The following is a 22,375-nucleotide window of genomic DNA, read 5'->3' as shown; positions in this document are numbered from 1 at the left end:
TGCCAGGGCGCCGGCACATTCTCAGACGGGGGATTCCCGTGACGCTTCTGGCGGCTCGAGTCTGCATTCTTTTCATAGACGCCGTTCCCAGGGCTGGCACGACCTGCCATAGCAGTGAACTTCACTCAGTGGTCTCCTCGGTTCACTGACCCATTCATCGGACAGAAGTTCTGCCGCTGGTTGGTCCATAAAACGTGCTTTATACGGAGTTCACTTCATAGCCCTTGGTTATGTTCAGTAGCTGTAATGTTATTTAATTCAAAGACTCGTCTTGTCTACTTTGGAAAGATGATAGGCTGAGCCGGGCGGGGTCGGCTTCATAAATATCATCTCATTTTTATAGCGCCTAATTATCATAAAGAGTTACCCAAGCTCGTGTGAACACACGAGCCTCCGATTCTACTTTGTTCAGTGTAGCAGGCGCACCAACCCGCTGATCTATCTTCGGCCGTTCTTTTAAGTTAACCCCCTCGCTCCGCGCGTTATTCTGCGCCTTTGTCAGGCTTCGTATGTTTTAGCCCCACATGGAGCGACTGCAGTTCCCGGATATGTAATTGATGTTTCTGCACAATCTGTGCTTGAAACAATGAGCCCTGTTCTCTTGGGCGGAATCCCCCGGGCGTAAGGGAGAGGGGGGCTCTCCAGGAGTCGTTGTGGCAGCATCTCCCCTGGACTCACGCTGTGTCTCGGGGCATGGGGGGGGGGGTGACTGTGTGTGGGGCGGGAGGTGGGGGTGCATTACAGCCGGGCTCCTTCAGCTGCAGCGCTCTCTGCTCTGCCTCGTGCGCCGGGTGAGTGGCTGCGCCGCTAATGACAGAGGAGGCGCTTAATTGGATAATTACACACGCACAGGAGCTGCTCTGGTTAAGACTGCCCCGGAATGCGATTCGTTGCTGATTTAAGGGTAGACTGTTCCGTCTGGATAATCAGATAAGACAGAGACAGGCAAGTGACGAGGGGGGTCGAATCAATAAACGTGACAAGGCGGGCGGGAGATAAAGCGAATGTTGCAGGCAGTTGCGAAGAAGCAGGCGCGCTCAGCGATGCGAGTGGGGTGGGTTTGCCATCTCGGTTTCTTTTGCCGTTTTACTCCTACCTTGTTGTGCCCTATAATGAAGCCCAAATGCAGGAGTAGTACCCGCTTGCCTGTTTATTCTTAACTGCGCTCTGTAGGACCAGGGGTGCTTCGCCGCACTGCATGGCGCCCCCTACTGGAGGAACTTGATTTGTGTCTTGGCTCGGGTGTGATCTGGCACAGACGGGGTTGTCAGAGAAGCCCCTGTGTTGCAGGGTTCCACTATAAGATGAAAGGGGCGCAGGAGGTGGTTTGCCCAGGATCACACACTGAAGCCAGGCAGGGCCTGGTTCTCAAAGGTGAACCTACACTTTCGTATAAGTTTACGATTGTTTGTTATTCAAGAGGGATTTACCTCTTAGGAGTGCTTAGGAGTGCGGAGTCTCCCCACATACCTATATTTCTATATGCCGGGACTCTGGTAAAGATACTGCTCATAAATCCCTTTGTGAATAGCAAACAATCGTAAATGTGCACGAAAGTTCCGGAGATACTGCTCCATGACCCCTCGCCTCTCCATTTTTCTGCCATGGGGGAGCAGCCTAGCTTTTTGCAGAATCATATTTATTGCAGAAAGAGCATTTCCGACCTGATGTTTCGTCAAAATTGTGTTGGCATGGGAAACTATCAAATAAGATACTTTAACATTTTAAACATATTTACAGTCTGAGGTAAGGTGAAATAAATTGGCCCAGGGTCGTAGGGTTCCTTAGTGAAACAGCGACGCCGTGATTTGAGCCCAAGTCGTTAAATTCGGCGGTGCGTAAACTTACGCCCCCTCCACTGCCATGCTTATATACGCGTCTGACGTCGCACGCACGGAGTATATGTGCGGCGCCTGACCGTGACTAAATACAGAAAGAGTGTGCACAATGGCAACGGGTTTGACTCAGTCTAGGACTGGCTGGTCTACAGTCCTTCTTCTCGCGTCCTCTTTGCAAAGAGATGATTTGTTGAATGCCATCCCTTGTGCTGCTGGACTGAGACCCCTTGCCAGAGCACGCCTTTCCTAGGATAGCGCCCTGGGCAGAAAGAAACGTGGCGCCCTTGCGGACGTGGGCTTCTTGACGCAATAGTCACCCGCAAATCCTGGCTCGGAGCGCTAGTCTTGCAACCAATGCCTCGTTTGCTGGGCTAGATCCCTGGACCTAAAGAAGGTGGGGTCCTGCCTTCTGCTGGGGAATAAACGTAAGCATAGGGAGCCCCTTTTGTTCACACGTCAGCTCCTGTCTGATGACATCACAGCAGTGACTGGATTCGGAGCACTAACATCTCCGCGCCTCCCCCAACTCACCTGAATCACTCACTGCTCAGGTCCATCGCAATGGTTGTGTCGGGGTGGTGCTGGTGAGAGGGAATGACAAAGCAGACGGCTCTATGCTCCTCTCTGAAGATTCGCGCCCTGGGCCTGGGCCCAGGCCGCCCATGCCAAAAGCAGGCCTTGCCCCCAGCACTGCCTGTTCACACAGCATGGTAGAATGAATGCATGCGATGAGTGTGGGCGCTCGCGCACAGCGAGGGCTGCTCCTTGTTATGGCATCAACATTTGTATAGCGCCTCCTACAGCCAGTATGACACCTTGGCGCTCCTTAACCTAGGCGCTCATGTTGGTAGGGGTCTGTGGTGCCTGGTATGTTTTACGTAGCTAGTAATGCTTAAACAAAGAAAGCATAATGCAGCAGGCAGAGCGAACCGACTCCAGGCGCTTTGGATGGCGAGCACATCACCACGTTACCACTCCCGCCCACCAGCGTGCAGTCACAAGCACGTCCATTACTTTGCCATTTCTGGAGCCGCCTGCGCTGATTCTGAGGGTAGCTCGCGCTCCTGTCCGAGATGCATAGACCTTTCTTCTTATATCTCTCTCCCCGGTATTAGTTCTGCTGCTTGCTTTATGTCTCACACACACATCAGCCCTGGAGTCCTAATGGGGGCGGCCTTTCACCCGCTGAGCGGAGCTATCTATCCAGCGCATACATAACACCCTGCTTCTGGGGCGCTGCCTCCTCAAAGTGCACCCCGCCTTCCTGGCGCAGAGCAGCGCTTCGTCACACCCGAGAGGTGCATGGAGGGCAGAGACATAGCTATCATTGGTGCAGCAGGCGCAGTGGCACCAGGTTACAAAGCCCCGAGGGGGTACTGGACCCCTGTAGTTGCTGTTTTAATTATCCCACCAACAGCCAAAGGGTCTATTTTCATTGCTTTCACCGGGGCCCATGGCATTCTCGCTACACTACTGGTAGAGGGCGCTGCACCCAACCCAGGGCAAGGCATGGCTGCTGACCCTGGCGTCTCTCAGTCAAGAGGCTTTCAGTCAGGGCTGCTGTTTAGGTACAAAATGGTGATTTTTTTCAGTGAAACTGACTGTTTACAGGAGGAGCCCTGGCTGTCTAACTCCCTCACACATCATATGCACATCTCTGTAGGTTTACCTAGCTTTAGAACGCTCCCGTCCCTCAATAATGTGATATGTTATTTATTTCACCTTCCCGCGATGGGACGACAAGTGCGTCACACGTATTTTTGCCATAAATAAGAGTGAAAACAATGTAGTTTGTGGTGTGCTCGCCTCTAAACTTACACTTGAAAATATATATGGGCATCCTTGGAGTGAGGAAGTTATGTGAAGCGACCGTGATCTGAATTCACTGTGGAAACTTCTAGCTAAAGTGACTTGTCCAGATTGACACAATGTGTGCAAGGTAAAGCCGGCACGTAAGGTTTCTTGGTTACGCAGCCTGCAATACTGAAGCCAGGCCACGGCCCCTCTCATCTCTAACTCCACAGCAAAAGGCGATCTGTGCACGGTTTCCTTTGAAGGCACGTTACTCTTTCTGTCTAGACCCCGCCTCTTCGCCAGCTATATCTTTTATTAGAAAACACCACCTATACATACCCAAAAGGATGGGTACCCCGAAAACATGTTATGTTTCATGTTTTAAACCACCAAACAACCCCCGAAATGCCGCGGTTGGAGTCAATCCAGCATTAGACCTTTGCCTGGGTTTTTGGTGTCCCGTTGTAATGTTACATTTAGTCGCCCCTCCCTCGGGCAGTGGGGTCATATTGGGCGCTTCGCTGGTAATGCCACCTTAAGTGGTAGCTTAGTCCTGTCTTTCTGAACCCACGTGACCGCCACATAACTAGGGGGGCCTTGGAAAGCGGAGGGGGTTGATGTTTTGTAGCTGCCTGGCATTTATCTCTGTTCCTTATCCTGCTAGAACATTCTATCTTGGTGAGAGACTGCATGGCGGGCCTACGGTGATATGTCCACGCATTCCTCCCCTCTAGTGGGGAGGGGGTGGATGCTGGACCATTGCAACTCCTGTTTTAATGCTTCCCCCTTACACCCCCTCCCCACACATTAATCCTTTAAAGTTGTCCTTGGCGCTCAGGAATGTTGTCGGGCCCCAGCGCCCTAATGCGATGTTTCAATATTTAGTTGCATACTTGGATGACAAACCTCTTCCCCAGTACCCCAGACACTGAACTCGAAATTGGAACTGCGCGTGACTGCCTGAAAATACAGAGCATGCGCCGACAGCGTGACGTGTGTAAACCAGTGAAGAACCATAGACATGTGAGGTAAAATGAGTACATTGAACGTTATGGGCGTTTAAAGGGAAATTATCACGCCTTATCAATTTTCCATAAGTTGATACCGAGTATTTAAAAACATTTGAATCCGCTGTCCCTAAACATGTGTGTATATGCCAGATTGTGTTAACTAAAATGAGTTTATTGGAAGTGCAGAGCGACGCCATCCATGTTTGTGAGAATGCAATATCTATTGGGTCGTTTTGACTACAAGTCCTGATTGATTCCTGTTGGCGAGGGCTGCACTTAAAACGCCCTCTAGTGGTTATTAGAGGTACAGCTCTTTTATAAAAGGTAGGGGGTTTACCCGACGGGCAGGGGTCAGATTATCTAGTGGTGCCCGTTTTTTTTTTTAAACATGTGTTGACTTGGCTTTTTTGAACTTGGACTTCTCAGAATACCCCTTCAAAAGGCAAATTCTATTTCCTCTTCTTCTCCAGAGCAAAGCTATTTTAATACAGCATGACAACTTCACTTCTTAAAGTACACAACGCATAAATTAGTTAAAACTTACCCCAGAAGATTATTTTACTACATGTCAAGTCCCATTCCTAGTGATGTATTTGAGGATTAAAACAATGAGTGGGTTTTTGTAGACTAGATTGTGTCTCTGTCAACACATTGTCTTCTGTGAAGCTAATGGAATCAGCATTGTAATTAAACAGATGTAATAGCTGAATGTTTTTATTGACTATAATAAGTTTACGACAAGAATGTCCCGCTGGTGTTTTGAAATTTTTATTCAGTCTGGAACATGCACAGACAGACACTATGCATTTTTGGACTGGCAGCGGCTAGAACTTCAATTAGTCATGACAGTCTACACTTTCTGTAGGCCGGGCGTCCATCCCGGAATTATCCTAAAATCCACTGCAGAGATTTTTCCAGAAAGATTGGCTGGCTTCAAGGCTTCATGGTGCAGGGTGATGTCAGTACCGTGACTTCTCACGCGGAGGGGAAACCACAAGAAGCTTCTTTGGGTTTCATGAGGCTCGTTTCCAGAAAAGACGTGCTCTCGTCAGGCGCCGTTGCCCCTCGTCATCCTGCGACACATTGTCTCCGCGCAGACGTGAAAAGATTCTACAGGTTACAACCTGCTAATAGGCTGGCCTAAAGTTAATGAGTGATATTTTTCAATAACTGAATGAATACCTACGCCGATCTGTGTGAACCTGCTGTACATTTTGGGTTGCGCCAATATGTTTCCCCTAAATCTGCTTGGTCCCATTTGCAACATTTCTATATGGTTACAACTGACATTCTAGTGTGCAGCATGGTCTTACCTGTCTCATATTTTAAGGTTAGTAACAGAAAAGGGTCTCATGGGTGTATTGCTCGCAATCTCATCCTTTCACCTTTGTCGAGATGTCAGTGTACTGTAAGGACTGTAACATAAACCCCAGCAGACCCTGCTATCCAAGTGTGTCCACCCCTGTTGAGGGGTGTTCTAGCTTGACCCCAGACATACAGGGATGCGCCTAATCTGGGAGCAGACATCAGGCCTGACACCATGTAAGCTTTATAGGTCTCGCCTGACCCAGCGTATGCGCTGGTCTGGCGAGACTTATTGAGAGGGCTCCAAAAAGTGCTACCAGGTCAGCCTAGAGCTACAGTAGTGGTGCGCGGGCGCGCGTGCCCGCGATTACTTTCACTGCCGCTTTGATGTTTGATCGCGATCACTTTCGCGGCTGCACAGCCGCTTGGCATAGCCAATAGGTCTCGCTTTTGGGACCTTATAAGTATTTAGTTATGCAACCGTTGCATGGCTAAACACTTATAAGGTCCCAAAGGCGAGACCTATTGGCTATGCCAATGCTTGTTTTCTCATGTTTGAGTGTCACCTCTGGACGCCCAGCCAAGGAGAACTGGTTCTGGGTCAGACCATGGGAGACCAGAAGTGAAGTCTACATGCACTACTTGTCGTTGGTGTCTGAGTGTATGAGATTTAGGGTTCTGAAACTCTCCACCTCTTTGACCCTCCAACATCTTAGCCCCCCACAAACTGCATTTTCATGAGCATTTGGCTCACAAAGCCTCTCTTTTCTCCACTTACCCTCACAACACTGTGATTAGTTGTCTGATGATGCATGTAGTCGAAGCCTTCAGGACCTTTTGTGGTCATGAAAGGATAATGGGATTTCTGGGTTACTTATGGTTCAATTGGGTGCTGAGAATCTGTTTCCCCAGTATCACTTTTTATGTTTTTGCGAGTATCACCACTTAGCAGCAAAGGTTCATAACTTGTGTAATTGTCACAAGGTGTGGGACAGTAATGTGAGTAGCCATATTGTGTGTCAGGGGTCACGTGGCCCATGCCTCTGTTTCCGTGTGAATGCTCCTGGGTGTCCGGTTCAGTTGGGGGTCGGATCTGGGTCTTTGCCCATGGCGCCTACAGTCTCCCAGGGCCATCTTCCAGCGCTTGGGAGCTTGGGCGCTTTAGATGATCTTGAGCACAATTTTTGATTAGATGTGTCTGTAATTTGCAGTTCTGCATTTTTTTCCGGCTAGATGTTCAGTTTATGGCTTTGCGATTGCTGGCAATGCTCATATACTTCATATAATTATGTGTATTTACATATTGTGTTTTCAGTTTTGATATGCATGGCTAAAATGCTCTAATCAATGTATTTCCTATAAAAAACATGGTTTAGCTACTTTCGTCTCAGACTGAGAATGGGCCCACAACCTATTTGTATGGATGTTATATGCTATGACGGAGAATCTATGCTACCACTTGAGCAGCTACACCACGTGTGATAAAAATCTCATGGTCTCTTCGGCCACAACATTTTTTTAAGGAGCGCGACCAAGTTGACTTACTCAATTCTGAAACGTTGTCCTCTCCTGGAAAACATAAGCTGGGACCTTGAAACACGTGACCTGCATGCCCATACCCAGTTGTGCCATTCCATTAGCAGTGTCAGCTTACTTGTATTCATTATTTCATTCCCTCTCACCTTATATTGTCACATTCCGCCCAGGGGCGACGCGGAGGAGCGTCGCCCTGCCTGCTGCGAGTACAGCAGACATACACAAATAAGGAAAATGACACGTCAATGCCATTTTACCTACAAGCACATTGTGAGTGCAGGGGGCGGGGCTGAATCCTGCGATTGCAGGATTACATCGGCCCCTGCAGTGCGCATGTCGGGTTGGTCAGCTGGCTTGCTACGCATAGCTCGACATGCGCAGTTAGCACTCAGCAATCCCATGGCTGTGAAACGGCGGGGGATTGCTGACCCAGGCCCCCAGCCTCAAAACGAGCTCTGGGTTAGCCTGCTCCACCAATCCTGGAGCTGCTCTCATGCTGAGAGCAGTTGGTGTTCCCCTTAGCAGAAAATAAGTCCTTCCTTTTCCTGCTCGAGGACTCTGATAGGGGGAGAGAACTGCCACACCTGGGGGAGCAGTAAATATGGTGAGTTTGGCACTGTCCCGACTCACCGCCTCACCATATTTTTATACTTGTAGCCGCCACTGATTCCACCTTATTCTATGGTGCCTTATTCTATGGTTTCTATAATGCACACTTTTTGGTCGCTGTCTCAACAGACTAGGTGAACTGCGCATTTTTTTCTAAACTCACGGTCCTCTTCGGGCTGCGTGATTGAATCTACTAGGCCGCAATGAAAACACCGCTGTCTAGGGCGCCAGCTGTAGGGTGTGCGCGAGCCGGGCCTGGAAAAATCAGTCAGGATAAGCCGGGCCTCTCATTCCTCCCGCGCAGATAAAACGATGCCCACGTGTAATTGGGTAATGATAAAACAAGTCCCCCGTTCATCTCCACTGCCTGACACGGCGCCAGGGGCATAGGCTGCTGTGTCTATGGCAAATCATTATTATGATTACTTTGCTGCAAAATGCCGGGAAAATGATTGGCCGTTTTAATGTGAAGGGAAAAGAAAGATTTAGTGACGGCACAAAAAACAATTATGCAAATATGGCTTGAGATACGGGAACGGCAAGGCACAGCTGTGTTTCCAACCGTCTAAAAATGGATGCGAAAGTACAAAGCCCCTGTTCTTTAGAGGTCTGCCTACTTTTTGCTGTTTATTTTTTCCAGAGTGACACTTTAGGCGAGCAGGTTAATTCGTTTTACAAAATGGTAGTGATTAGGTGGGAAGGTAACAATGCGCGAGGCCATGTTATGCCTTGTAAAGTCGTATGCCTTCTTTATTTTTGTTTTTTTTTGGGGGGGGGGGGGGGATCACTGGCGTCCGCAGAGCTGTCATCTTATTGCATACAGTTTAATGCAAAACAAGCGACTGCCTGCAAATAAACAGATGCCAATTTTTCACTAATTTCACCAAGATTGAAACTGATTCTCACGCCCAAAAATAATTTTGGGCGTGGGCAGTCAGTGCAAATGCTCGTATTACACATGTCCAGATGTCGCAAATGTGATTGCAAGATTAGAACCACCATCACCTCAATCTGTGCAAGTATTGCCCGGGGTGTCTTTCAATCAATTTGTCAAATAAAATGCTATACTCAGCAAAAACAGTCACCTCCTGGCCTAGTGGTGTGAGGTCCACTCACCCATCACCCTCATTCACGTTGGGGCATATTAATAAGGGCTTTAGCACCGCTTTGTTGGCTTTAAAAGCCAAAGAAGCGGAGATAAAAATATCACCCTATCAACAACAAGGTGCTAACATGCAAAATCGCATGTTAGCACCCTTTTTCACTACGCTTCCCTTTGCATCTCTAATGAGATGCAAAGTGGGCGTTCCAGAGCAAAATAATAGGAGAAATGTTGCTAAGCGACATTTCTCCTATTATCAAGCTTCACGCTAACCCTGTTAGGGACAAAAAAAGCAGCGCTAACCACGGTTAACGCTGCTTTTTTACGTCTGCTAATTTTCAGACCTAGCCATGTAATCCAATGGGAGGTGGATTACATGGCTAAATCCACCATGGGCTATCAACAAGGATATCCCTATCCTTGTAGTTTAATCGCTGCATTACCAGCGATAACCTCCCAAAATGCCGCTATCGCTGGATTTTTTATCGCCTAACCGGTTAGCGTTGTTAATAACGCGATAAGCAGGCGATATAATCCAGCGATAGCGGGCGTTAAAAAAATTAACGCTAAGAGCCCTTAGCGTTAATTTTCCCTGTTCCTTGTTAATATGCCCCCAGGTTTCCTTCTTTTTGCAAAAGCCGCACAGGGGCTGTTGCTCTAGGACTGCTGGCGTTGGTTTACATGAGAGAAAATAAAGTATATTTTTGTATCTGCCTGCTAAGGCTAATGGGAGGAAGGTCAAAGATCACCCAGTGCACCTGGGGACTGATCAGAAAAGGCAATTTAGCATCCAAGGTATTGATTGGCCAGACAGGTGTACATTACATGTCCTGTTTTAGTGTATGAATCACAGTAGGGGAAGGGAATCCTCAGCAGCCATTGAACGATAAGAGCTTATTATTATTACTCATAGTCTTACAAAGCGCACAGCTACCTAAAAAGGGGTTCCCGGCGCTAAGCATAGAAAGAGAGAGCAGAACACCAACCTACTACAGACAGATCTAGAGGGGTCTGCCGGCGCTAGACCAAAAGAGGCCAGAGTGCCCACTTAGTGCAACCAAGTCTTCAAACCTTTGCGGAAAGACAGAAGGGAAGTTCGGTTTCTTAGTGACTCCGGAAGGGAGTTCCACAGTTTTGGACCAAATACTGCAAAAGAAGGCCCTCCTTTTATCCTTTATGACAGATCTACAATGACATCTGGTTTCCAGCACCTCTAATTCTGTATATGATGCTGGGCACATCTCATCTACCAATGGCAAGGCAGTAACGACAAGCCAGCCAAAGAAAGTCGGTGATACCTGCTACTAATTTTCATTATGTTTATAGCCTAGAAAGGAAGTGTTCTGGATTCAGCCTCTAAAGCTCGCTGTCAATTGTGTAGTGCCTGCTGTAGGCTTGGTCATCTTGGTGTGGGGTCTGTCCTAGACATGTCCTTAGATTTTGAGATATCATTCTCAGGAGCCAGTCCTGCCAGGAGGAAACTCTTTCCAGGCGGAGAGGAAATCACCATCAAAATCCTGTCGTACCGCAAGAACTTCGAAGACACTGTCATTCGATGCCTCTGCAAAGTACTCCTGATGTAATGTCATCTCACTCATCTGGTGCCTCTTAGAAATAGAGATCCCCTACTTTATACTCACTAAATTCCTCCTGTCACTCATCCCTTTATCCGGGTATGAAAGAGACAGAAAGAGGCTTCTGTCTGACGGTCTCTCTTCACTGTTCAGGGTGGTAAGGGAGCCTTGTTGAACACAAAGAAGATGTCTTATTGCCAAAGAGCAAGTGTTGACTGAAGAACATCGTTGATATGTGCTGCTGCTAAGAGGCCTTCCTCCTACCGGTCGCTGTCTGGTAGATGATCCACAGCCGCCCTGCTCGTCGTACCCTGGTCCATACCCTCCAATCATTGCGGCACTAAGAGCTTTGTTTCCGGAGTGATCCACAACCTTTATAGTCACTCAGGTCTTTATGTAATAGATGTTGTTATTACCCATCTGATTAAAATGAAATCTACCTGAAACGGAAGCCTAAATGCAATTTCACTCAAATTTGCTAGAGTTATGGCCAAATAACTTCAAAACACATAAGTAACCACTGATCCCTAAGGAGTGACACACCTCAAAAAGTGTCCCAGAAGTGATAACAATTAACCTTTTTTCTCAGACGTCACTGGCTTGGCTACACTTCTATCCTCACTATATCTTTTGAACATGCATTGATGTAATTGTCCAGATCTCACTGAAATGGACCAAGTTTTCAATAAATGTCACAGAAATGCTGTAGTTGGCTAGCATTTTTCAGAAATGAATGTTGTTATCCCAAAGATAACTAAAATACTAGGTCTGGTGCATGAAATCACTAAAATGGAAAATGTGGTAGTTGCTCTGAATACTCTCTGTAATAACTGCCCACTTTGTCCCGAACGTGAACAGTAATTGCACAATTTCTCTGAAATAAGCAGCCTTTCCCTTGTTTCCCTGAAAAAAAAAATCTTACCATGAAATTGATGCTGCCCAGATAAAATGTCCCTGTATTACTTAGATGTATCCCTTAATCTTGCAGGAATTGGAGCAAGTCTCTTAAATTACCCATTACTTTGAAACATTGACTTCCTAAAACCTCCATTAAAGCCAAGAAATGGAAGCATGCTTTCAATATTTTGTATTAAAGTGACCATTCTTTAGTTTGTGGCATTTCTACACCCTTCAGATTTCCTTATATGTGCGTCTGGCCTTGTAAGGAACAACACCACTGTCCTCTGCCTGGTGTCCACACTAGCTCTACTTTTTGAAAGCACGAGGGAGGATGTTTGACAAAAATTACGCCAGGAGAATTTTACGCGAGGTCTTTAGGAGGGAAAAAAACGTAACGCGTTGCAAGTGCAGCTCGATCAAAAACCTAATTAAATTAAAACGATAACTTAGTCAGAGAGAAAGCATAAAAGAGCCATATGTGCAGATATTCCCTCTCTGTCATATTTTTTATCAGCCGCGGCAGCGGCCAGAAAACGCTTGGTGTGGAAAACGTGAAATATGACGTGGGAATACATAGACCTTTGGGGGATTGGCTTTTTAATTAAGTTCCTACACACTTCTCCACGAAGAAAGACTTAATTATCTCGGCGTGCAAAGGAGCGGTGTTCCGCCTTTATTTGTGCGCACCGAGCTGTTTGCCAGTCAAGAGGAAAGGGCAACACCGCCGTCATATTGCAAACTCCGAAAATCGAGATTTGTGAAAAAAAAAGCAGGCAATATATACTCAGGAGCTCGGTTTCCTGCGCACGCAGCGCTCTGCTGCCCCTGGAGGATGCATTTGGCATTGCGAGGTATAAGCCAGCCTTATATATTTCTAATATTCAGTCACGTGCCTAAATATGGATATCTATGCATTAAAAGGATTTAAAAAGAACGTGGAGCAGATTGGAGTAACAATAGTCTTTCCGACTTATATGGCATTATTGTTTCAGAAAATGTGAACCAAGAAAGTATTAATCAAGCAAAGCAAGGCCTTAGTGATAAGCTAAAAACAAGCATTGGCAAAGCAAATAGGTCTAGCCTTGTATATCCTATTCGCTATGCCAATGCTGTGCAGTACCACCAAGAAAAAAAAAACTGTGTGATAACGGAGTCGCTGTTGCCTGTCACATAATTCCGTAGATGCATGCATGTGTTATGATGTATGCGTGCACATGCATCACCACATATGTGCTATCCTACAGAATTATGTGAGTGCTATGTTCTTTAAAAAAAAGTATTTAATCGATTTAGGTGAAAATACATTTTAAGTGAGTAAAAGAGCTCTTCTTGTCGCGGTGATCCAGGGAATAAGTGGCAGCTACCGAGACCTCCAAAAAAATGCAACTTGAAAAAAATGTAAATGACCATGAGGAGTGTGACCAATGGTGGAGCGGGTGGGGGAAGCAACAGGGAAAGAGGGAATAAATGTAAAATAAAGCTGTACATGTTTTTTATTTATATTAGTATTAAGCTCGGGATCTGTAAAAACATGGTAAAAACATATCCTTTGGAGGCTTAATTCCACATCAGCTAACCATGGCATCGCAAGGACCTTATCAAACCTGAGACCATCCATAATATTATCTCTAGCAGGCTCGCCTCCTTATTATTCCATACCTCTAGCCATAGTAAGGGTGGGCGGGCTCAGATGCAGTCTTCTATGTAAGGGATGCTCAGTTCCTTATGGTATATTAGATGGGAAGAGGAGATAGGTGCCGCCAGGACCTTTCTGCTGAACCTATTTGCAGGTTGCTATTTTTCACTTGTGCAATATTCCTCCCAATTCCAAGTTTTTCTGCTCTGTATGAAGGAGGCAAGGTATTTTGGGAAGCGGAAATTCAGTTTGCTGTATAAATAACATTATTGGTCATGATTATTTCAGATAAATTCTGACAAGAAGCCCTCTCCCTTGAGAGGAGCCTTTGGCCTAGTCAGTATCCATTGCATAAAGTTGGGGTACGACAGTTCCTCTGATTTTCATTTTGTTTGCGCCTATAAGCAGGTTGAGGCACAAGGAGGTCAACCAACATACATGTTGAGGATCATAAGTAGAGTTCTAGAGAAACAGACAGTGTTTGGGGATGCAGGCATGGATTGTGGCCATGGCTACAAGCGGGGAGCCTCTGACGCGCCAGTTCATAGTCCAGGGCCGCGCCTCCCTGATTGGTCCACACCACACTCCATGCAAGCAAAACACAAGTTGACACAAGATCGTTTGCGGCAGCCGGCCCGGAAAGGCTGTCAGAAAATATTACCGTATTCTAAAATGGAAGCAGACCTGCAAGCGAGCATGGGCCCGCTTCCGGAAATAGAAACACTGAGCAGGCTTACGAAATGTGACTCAATGCAACCTCAAACGGGATTAAAGCAAAAAAGAACAATGCAGTATCTGTTTCAAGAATACTTCAAGCCTAGGTTTTACTTTTGGAATTCATGGTTTTTGACAGCAGACGCAATCCAGGGAAATTGCCCCTGCAGCATATAACTATATTTTATCCATTGCCTTTTTTATTTATGTATTATTTTATTTATATAGTGTGCCATAGCACATCCAGAATTAGTTGTCAGGTACCAGATGCCTTCTGTGTCCTTTGCCATCACTCTTTCTCTGCAGGGCTTAATTTGTAAAAAAAAATAAGCGCTGGGGCCCTCGTCGGGAGGCCACTACAGCGTACACTACCCATGGCCCCTTCCAGCGCCGCCACTGACAGAACCGACACAACTACTAACCATCACACCCTACAAGAGTGACAATTCAGACTATTCCATGCCCCTATGGTTATCAGAATGGCTTGAGCAGCAGGTATTAACCACTTTTGATGTATATTGAATAAATAAAAAATCTTTTGTTGTGTTCATCTCTAATTTAGACAAACAGCGCCACCAGATGGCAGACTGTCATAAGTGCTGGTGTTTATAATTAAGCAACCGGAAGCCACTGGCTCAAATTAAGCACTGCGTCTCTGTCGCGCAGCCCTTTTTTGTTGCTCTGTCATCTTTCTTTCCTCTTCTCTATATTCAACCCAAATTGCACTTGCTGTTTTACTCTCCAGTCGTCTCTGTCTCTCTTCATACTATTCTGTCTCCCCTTCATTAATTCATTTTCAGGAATAATCCCTCTATTTTGCTGCCAGCACTCGAGGGAGTTTGCTTTTTACCCCATTGATACTCACTGTTTCAGTTCCTTTGACTCGTCACCTTCCCGACCCCTGCAGTGCTGTACATTCTTTCTCTCCCTACATTCCCATTTTACACAATCCCTCCTTCTCGTTTCCCGTTTTGCTGTTGCTGCACCCGCCTGTCCAGCTGCCGGGGTAGAGCTCACCAGAGGCGGGGAAGAGGGCTTGGTGCAGAAATGTAAACCCGCAGCGGGGTTTTGGTTAGAATCATCTGGATTGATTTTAGGAAATTCACATTTAAATCCAGTGTAAACAGTGACAAGCCAAAGCTGTGGTGTGGCGGGGCATGTGCCAGGCCAAACAGTAGAGCATTATGGGAATATGGCCGCTCTCTTAAGGAGGGTGTGTTGTGCCGCTGCAGACCTCTTTACCAGCACATTTCCCTTCTCTCTTCTATTTTCCCTGTTTATCTCCATATGTCACTGGAACCTAATTTTGACTTGCAGTTTATTCTCTTTCTGTCTCCCTACCTCATTGTGTTTCTCTTTCTTTCTCTCTCGGAACTCCCTAGTCTCCACTGGATGTCTCTCTCTCTGCCCCATCGCACTCTGACTTTCACCTCCTCTGCACCTCCCAGTCTCTCCTTCTCTCTCTGTCTCCTTTCTGTGTTACACTCTTTCTAATATGTTACCACTCTCTTCCACTCTCTCCCTTTCACCATCACTCCATTTTCTCGCATACATGTGGTCTTCTTGCTGTCTCTTTTGTGCTTTCTTTTTCACTCTATATTTATTTTGTCTGTCTTGCTCTCCTTCCCTCTGTCTTCTCTATTTCTTGTTCTGCTTCCCTATATCTGTTTTGCTATTTCTCAATGTTCCATCTCTTTTTCATTCTCTCCTGCTCTCTCTCTCACTCTGTTCCTTTCTTCTTCGTGCTCAATCCCTCTCCTTCACTTTCCCTCCTCTCTCTCTCCTCTCCCCCTCTCTTTCTCCATCTCTTGTTCTTTATCCCACCTCTTGTCCTCGTTCCTTCTTGCTGCGCCCTACCGCCCTAACCTCTCTTTTTCTGTCCCGCCCCCTCTCACGTCTCTTTCTCCCTCACTGCTTCCCTTCCCTTTGCTCTCCCGACCGCCTCGCGCTCGTTCTCTCTCCTCCTCCCACCCTCGTACCCCCACCCCTCACAGGGATATGTAATTCGGCGCAGCAGCGCTCTGTAATCTGCTACCTCGGCGCCCCTCCTGCCCCGACCCGCACGTTTCCTGAACTTTAATGCAGTCCATGCTCCCTCGTGGAATTCGAGCTCACAGAGGCAGGGCTTTGTGGACATCGGGCTCTGCGTCGTCTGTGGACGCAAACAGTGAAATCTCTGTTTGTGGTGAGCGTAAAATGCACCTGTCATTGCAAACAGTTGTGCTATATCTGTTTGATCGCGGAGTCATGGCGTAAATAATAAAAAAATAAAAAATATATATGATGCATACCCTGGTGCACTAGACTACCATTTGTTTCATGTATGCCTTTCTCAAAATGGTTCCACATTTTGAGAAAGAAGGCGGAACCAGGGCACAGGGAAGGTAGAGTTTAATTTTTAAAATAAAAGTGTGGGCAGGGCTTTAAGTGGGCCGGGTGCCACCGGTGCTGAGCACCAGCAGTTTTTTAACCCCTTCCCTGCTCCTGACAGAACCACTCCGTCATGAGCCACGGGCACCGTGTGCTCATGACGGAGTGGTTCCGTCATGCTGCGGCCGTTGGCGGCCGCTCCGCCCACGTGACGCTGATTCCCCGCCTGTGCGGGCGATTAGCGCGAGTGGGCGGAGTCGTGACGGAACCACTCTGTCATGAGCACAGCGCGCGCGTGGCTCATGACGGAGTGGTTCCGTCACGAGCACGGCGGCGCCGCGCTGCCCCAAACCCCCACAGTGCCGCGGCAAAATTCGTGCCGTGGCGAAGGGGTTAAAGGGGGCCTCGAAACAGGTCTCTATCGGGCTCTTTTCAGGCGGTCCGTTTTTTCCCCGGACTGCAGTGACAGGCACATCGATGTGCGCGTGCTCACACTGCTCACTTCTCACTAGTGGAGAAGTTACAGCATGACATTCTTGTTTTCACTCTCTCTTGCTCCAGGTCAAGGTCTACTGAGTTCAAATAAGTCCTGGTTATCAAAAATGTGTGTCGGTGGACCCCGCCGGCAGCCTCCTGCTCAAATTAAGTACTGAAAGAAGGAAAGTGATTTGAACAGGTTTACCTATTTGTCCCAGTGCAGTGGTCATGGTTTATCAGGCCCTCTCTTGCATGTCTTTCAGCAGCAGGAATCTGATGTGTGCGGGGGACACAAGTGGAACCACCTGAGAGAGTACACACTCCACTAGCTCGAAATGACGAAGGGCAGTACTTTGCTTGGGAGGAGACACTCTACCAGACTCGTATTCAGACCCCGGGGCATATTTACAAGGGGATTGCGCCACCAGAACGTCCTTTTTTGCAAAGTTCCAGTGGCACTGCACTCTATTTACAAAGCGACATTCTGCAGCACACATAGAAAGAGCAAATCGTCTTTAAAGATTGTTTATGTGCATATAGATGTCCCTTCCTGCACAAAACAAACATTAATTAATGCCTATTTGCTGCTTCTATTTGACTTGTAGAATGCAGCACACATAGAAGTAGCAAGTTGCTATTATTGATTGCTTATGCGCAAGAACACCATCCTGCACATAAACAATCATCTCTGCAATGCAGACACCCTTTCAAAATGGCGCAGGGGTGTCTGCTTTGGCACTAGGCAGCTATTTTTAGCACCAGCGCAAGGGAAAACATAGGAGTGCAATGTATTCTTGGGAATACTGCGCATCCCTGCATTTTTTTAATGGTGCGGGGCGGCGCTGCAGAATTGCTCGCAGTGCAGCGCCATTTCCTCGGAAATATACCCCCCATTATGTTCAAATCAGGCAGCTGGGATTAGAACCCGGGTTTATTCTAGACTAATCGACAGCACAACCAAACTTTATCCATCGCAACAGCCATCCGTCAGGAGAACAAGGAACACTCACTGCATAAAACCACAGATTGATATGCCACATTAGCATGAATAGTTTATGAGTGCTTGGCTTCAACACTGGTGTGTGGTTCTTATTGGCAGTTAACATTCAGCAATACTCCGTCCTATCAGACGATGCCAAAATCAGAGCTTGTAATTCAGTAACACTGTCGACAAAGCACATTGGTGCAATGGTCATGCCTCGGACTACACAGCTGTAAGAGGTGTGAGCGAACAAGGATTTGAACTTGCAGCTGCTAACTCCAAACCCAGAGGCATGTGTCACGCAGGGCCGGACTGGCCATAGCAGGCACCGGGTGTTTCCCCAGTGGGATGCCAAACCCAGAGGCATGTGTCACGCAGGGCCGGACTGGCCATAGCAGGCACCGGGTGTTTCCCCAGTGGGCTGCCAGGATGGGGGCTGGTATTGTACCCCTGGGGGGATGTTTTTGTTACTGAGGGCCGGTTTTGCAGCATAGCGGTGAGATGGTAGTGGTGCTTCCAACTAGCAATCCCCCCACCCACCCACCCCCCCCACCGAGCTGTTGGCCAGGGCTGGTTTCGGTTCGCATTCTGGCTGTGGTGTCATGTACCTCACTTGGCCTCCTTTTCCATCGCCCAATGTTGTTGTCTGACATTGACATTGCTAAACCACTCTTGTAAGCAGAGGACTCTGGAAACTCTTTACACAACAAGTAAAAATGTTGGGGAAATGATGTTTAGCCTGTGGTCTATGTACAAGAAAAACATTTGTTCACTAGGAACTTACTGAAAAACTGCAATTACAGTTCTTAAGTATAGGAGAGGTTATTTTAATGGAATAATCCCATAAGAAACAGGGTGTAGTGCGCACCCTACGACAAAAGTAAAACGTCTGTATATGTACGGAGCAAGCAAGCACGAGGGGTGGTACAAGAAAAAGGATGTTGCAGAGGCTGCCATTACAGCCAGTATCTTAATTAAAGTAGTCAACATTAAATTGCTTGCATATGTAGATGGCGTTTTAACTCCTATGTTAATTAAAGGTCACCATCAGGATAAAAAAAATATTGGTGTACTGCACTAGTGCTTGGAAGTAGAAATTGGCCACTTTATTGAGCAAAAGAGAGGCAGGAGTCTAGAAAGTGAGTACAAAAGTTGATAGTGGTTATGGCCAAGAGTGCAGTTAAGATCAAATTAAAGTCATCGCAATTAACAAATCGGTAAAAGGTGACAGAGCAAAAGTTCTGTCCTCATCTATTCAACTCTGCCCATGTAGGCTATTTTCTTCTGTCACCCGAGTGTCTAATTACCAAACAGCTGAAATGCAGGAGTTGTAGTCTTGGTTGAGAATAAACTCACTTGGTATGCAGGTACGGAAATATAGTGCTTTGTAGCCAACAAGCTTAGCATTGGATACTTGGGGCCAGATTTGTCAAGGATTTGCTTCACGCTTGCACCATGCAAGGGCGATGCAAAACGTAAGTGAGTTTTAATAAAGTCACGCAAGGCCACTCGGTGTGGCCTTGCGTGGGTAGATAAATCTACAGTAACGCAAGGCAGCGCATATCTTATTTATTTTATATCGCGCGACCTTGACCCGAAGGTATCGGAGCGCTTTACATAGCACCAGTTGCGTTACATGAGGACACATTCATGTTTGTTAGGCACAGGGAGATTAAGTGAATGACAGGATGTTCAGCGTCATTGCCGAGACTCGAACCCAGTTCCCCAGATTCGAGATCGACAGCCCTAGCCGTTAGGCCAACTCCTCTCCCGATGCCTTGTGTTACTCTGACCCAGGGAGGCGTTCCTTGGTTGAAGCGAGGTTGTTTCCACACATCCACCCATGGATATAGGTGCATTCCCAGATTTACCATTAGTAGTAGTCTTGGGAATGTATCAAAATGCTCCACCTCCCTAGGTGAGGCGTAACTTTGAGAAATATCTTTATTTTGCCTCATTTTCTCCTCCTTCTCCGTGTGCTGCATTCTGCAGAACACACAGAATGAGGGGAATGTCTCTAGGAATTATTTTTGTGCAGGAAGGTGTCCCTTCCTGCACAAAAAGAATCCTACCAACAATGCAGGCTGCCTTGCACCACGACCATGGGTGCCTGCGTTGGCGCTAGGCAGCGAAAAGTGCGCCAGCACTAGGAAAGGACAGGAATGCGCTGTATAATGGTATATACGGCGCATTCCTGAACTTTCACACAGCGCAGCATGGTGGCTTGCCACGTTGCGCTGCACGAAAGAACAATACATCTGGTCTTTGATGTCCCGGTGAACTGGAGCCAGCTGGTAATGTACCATAGAAAGAGGTTACAACCTGCTCCGATCCATTATTTTCAATTCCTATTCTAAAAATAAGAGCATATCTAAAAAGACGAGAGTCCTGCGCTCATTCTGTGAGCAGGGTTATTTAATGGGAAGCCTTCTATTGTGCAGGAACCCCCCTCAATCCATTAAACTCTACATTCAAAAGAACACGCTTTCGGAGTTAGGCCTGCGATGGCCCCACCCCTTCCTTTCTCGAACCCACAGATGCAAATATACACACAATACCGTCTGCCTCTGTTGTTTGTTTGACTTTGCTTACCCCCAGTCTAATGTGGATAAAAAAACGTGCCCATTAGCGGCGGGGACAAGGCAGCCAGGGCCTCCTAAGTGGGCTTTAAAGACGGCAGAAGATTCCAGTGTCCTTGGGTTTGTTTTGCATCCAGTGACAGTCACTAAATCAGGGGCAGGAATGTCCGCACAGCCCCCACTTCAGAAAAGCGATTGTGTTTCTTTCATGGAAAGGGCCCCTTTCCCGCTAATAGCCAGTAACTGCACATAACCCCGCAGCCATTAAAAGTCCATTAGCTAAGCCCAGTTTAAACAGCAGCTGATGCCATGTCAGCTAAATGTACACTGGATTTACTTTTTTTTTTTTTACATAATGGAGTGGTAGCAGTTCTGTAATTTTTCTCAAGCTACTTACATGAAAGTAAGTAAAGTGAATGTCGTCTGATGGTAATAGATCCTGGGATAAACAGGCAGGGATTTGTAAGCAAATTCGGAGAATTTAGGAATATATTTAGATTTAAGTGGGAGAATAAAAATAAAACCCATCAGGGAGAGAAAGGGAGCGAGCACGGAGGGGCTGTAAGCTGAAAGTAGATTGTGCGGTCATTCTGTGCTCTGTTCTGCAAATACTGCGGTGAAAACTTCCACACAAGCCTGAGATTATACACCATTCTCTTTCAGACAAGCTTTTAGGCAAGAGGAAGGCAAGTGCACCACTGAATCAAATAGCGAGGCCTGTTTTCTTTTACATGCTTTTTTTTCTTTTTTAACCAAGTGGCATCGTTTTTTGAAAGGAGAAGCGGACGTGACGTCGTGTGGCTCTTTTACACCCACGCGGATTACTTCAAATGAAGCAAGATCAGATAGTCCTGGACTGTAAAGGAAGGCTATTTTGTAATTTGTTTTTGAAAATGTGAAATCACAGAACGTTTTTAAGATAGCTATCACTAAATAAAATACAGTTTTTGCCACATATAGAAAAAAAAACATGAAATTGACCATGAGTTATGGGTTACACAAACCATAATTCATGTCCCAGTTATCAAAAGGCACAACTTCCCCGATAAATGCAGTATTCCTGCCCTCCTATAGGATGTGACAGATGTAATCGAAAATTATATAGATGGTTTCGTTAGCGACTGTACTTATCCTCTGAGCATTGTCATTATGGGTGATGTCACTGTGGATAAAGTAACATTTCTTTTGGAAAGTGTTGTGATTCAAAGATGTTAGACTGTATCTGTCTGTTATTTATTGGTATAAATATTGTGAGGCTGTAAGCACTGTATTGGGTGGGTGTGTTATAGTTTTCATGGCAGGGCGCAAGTTATTGCCTGTGTAACTGATCACGAATGGCTAATTTCAAGGCTTTTAAGTTGTATTTTGTAACCATAACTGCATTGTTAAACTTATTGCATCACTGTAACGTAACTGTGAGCAGATTCGACCATGAGGAGATATGTAGTGCTACTACAAGGCAAACCTATTGCTAATACAGTGTTATACAAATCTCTCTTAACAGAACATAAAACACATTTAAAATAGTGCTGTCCATTAACGAACAACCTGCATGTAAAGCTCTTGGTGCCTGAGAATAGAGAGTCGGGCAAGCTGTGACGTCAGTAGGGCACAGACAATGAATTGTCAACTGACCAGTTCAAGGCTGTGAACCCTGGCTATACTCAGGGCCACTGGAGTTTCGCGATTCTGTCGCTTTTTCTGCATAATTATGGATTAGCTACATTTGCCATATTATCCATCATCAGGTGCATAATTAGCAGATTTGAGCAACAACAAAAATGTATCTATCGCTAACAGATCAAAAGTTACTGAAAATTCAGCAAAACATATTGCTGCACAATGGAAGGCCCTTTCCAACGGTTGACCGGTCAACTTTAGTTACTTATTTCTGTATTTGGATATTAAACTGCTACCACTGAAGCCCATATTTGTAAAAACTTACAAAA

At 46.4% G+C, this 22,375-nt stretch overlaps 1 protein-coding gene across 3 annotated transcripts in view; it reads left to right on the top strand.

The window, feature by feature from the left end:
• UNC5C (unc-5 netrin receptor C) overlaps positions 1–22,375 on the top strand; it is a 433,268-nt gene that overhangs the window by 13,397 nt on the left and 397,496 nt on the right. The gene's annotated exons all lie outside the window — the stretch shown is intronic.

This window comes from Triturus cristatus, chromosome 2_2, assembly GCF_964204655.1.
Source record: "Triturus cristatus chromosome 2_2, aTriCri1.1, whole genome shotgun sequence".
Lineage (NCBI taxonomy): Eukaryota > Metazoa > Chordata > Amphibia > Caudata > Salamandridae > Triturus > Triturus cristatus.
Note: the sequence above shows the minus strand (reverse complement) of the source record. Positions and strands in the feature narration are given on the sequence as shown.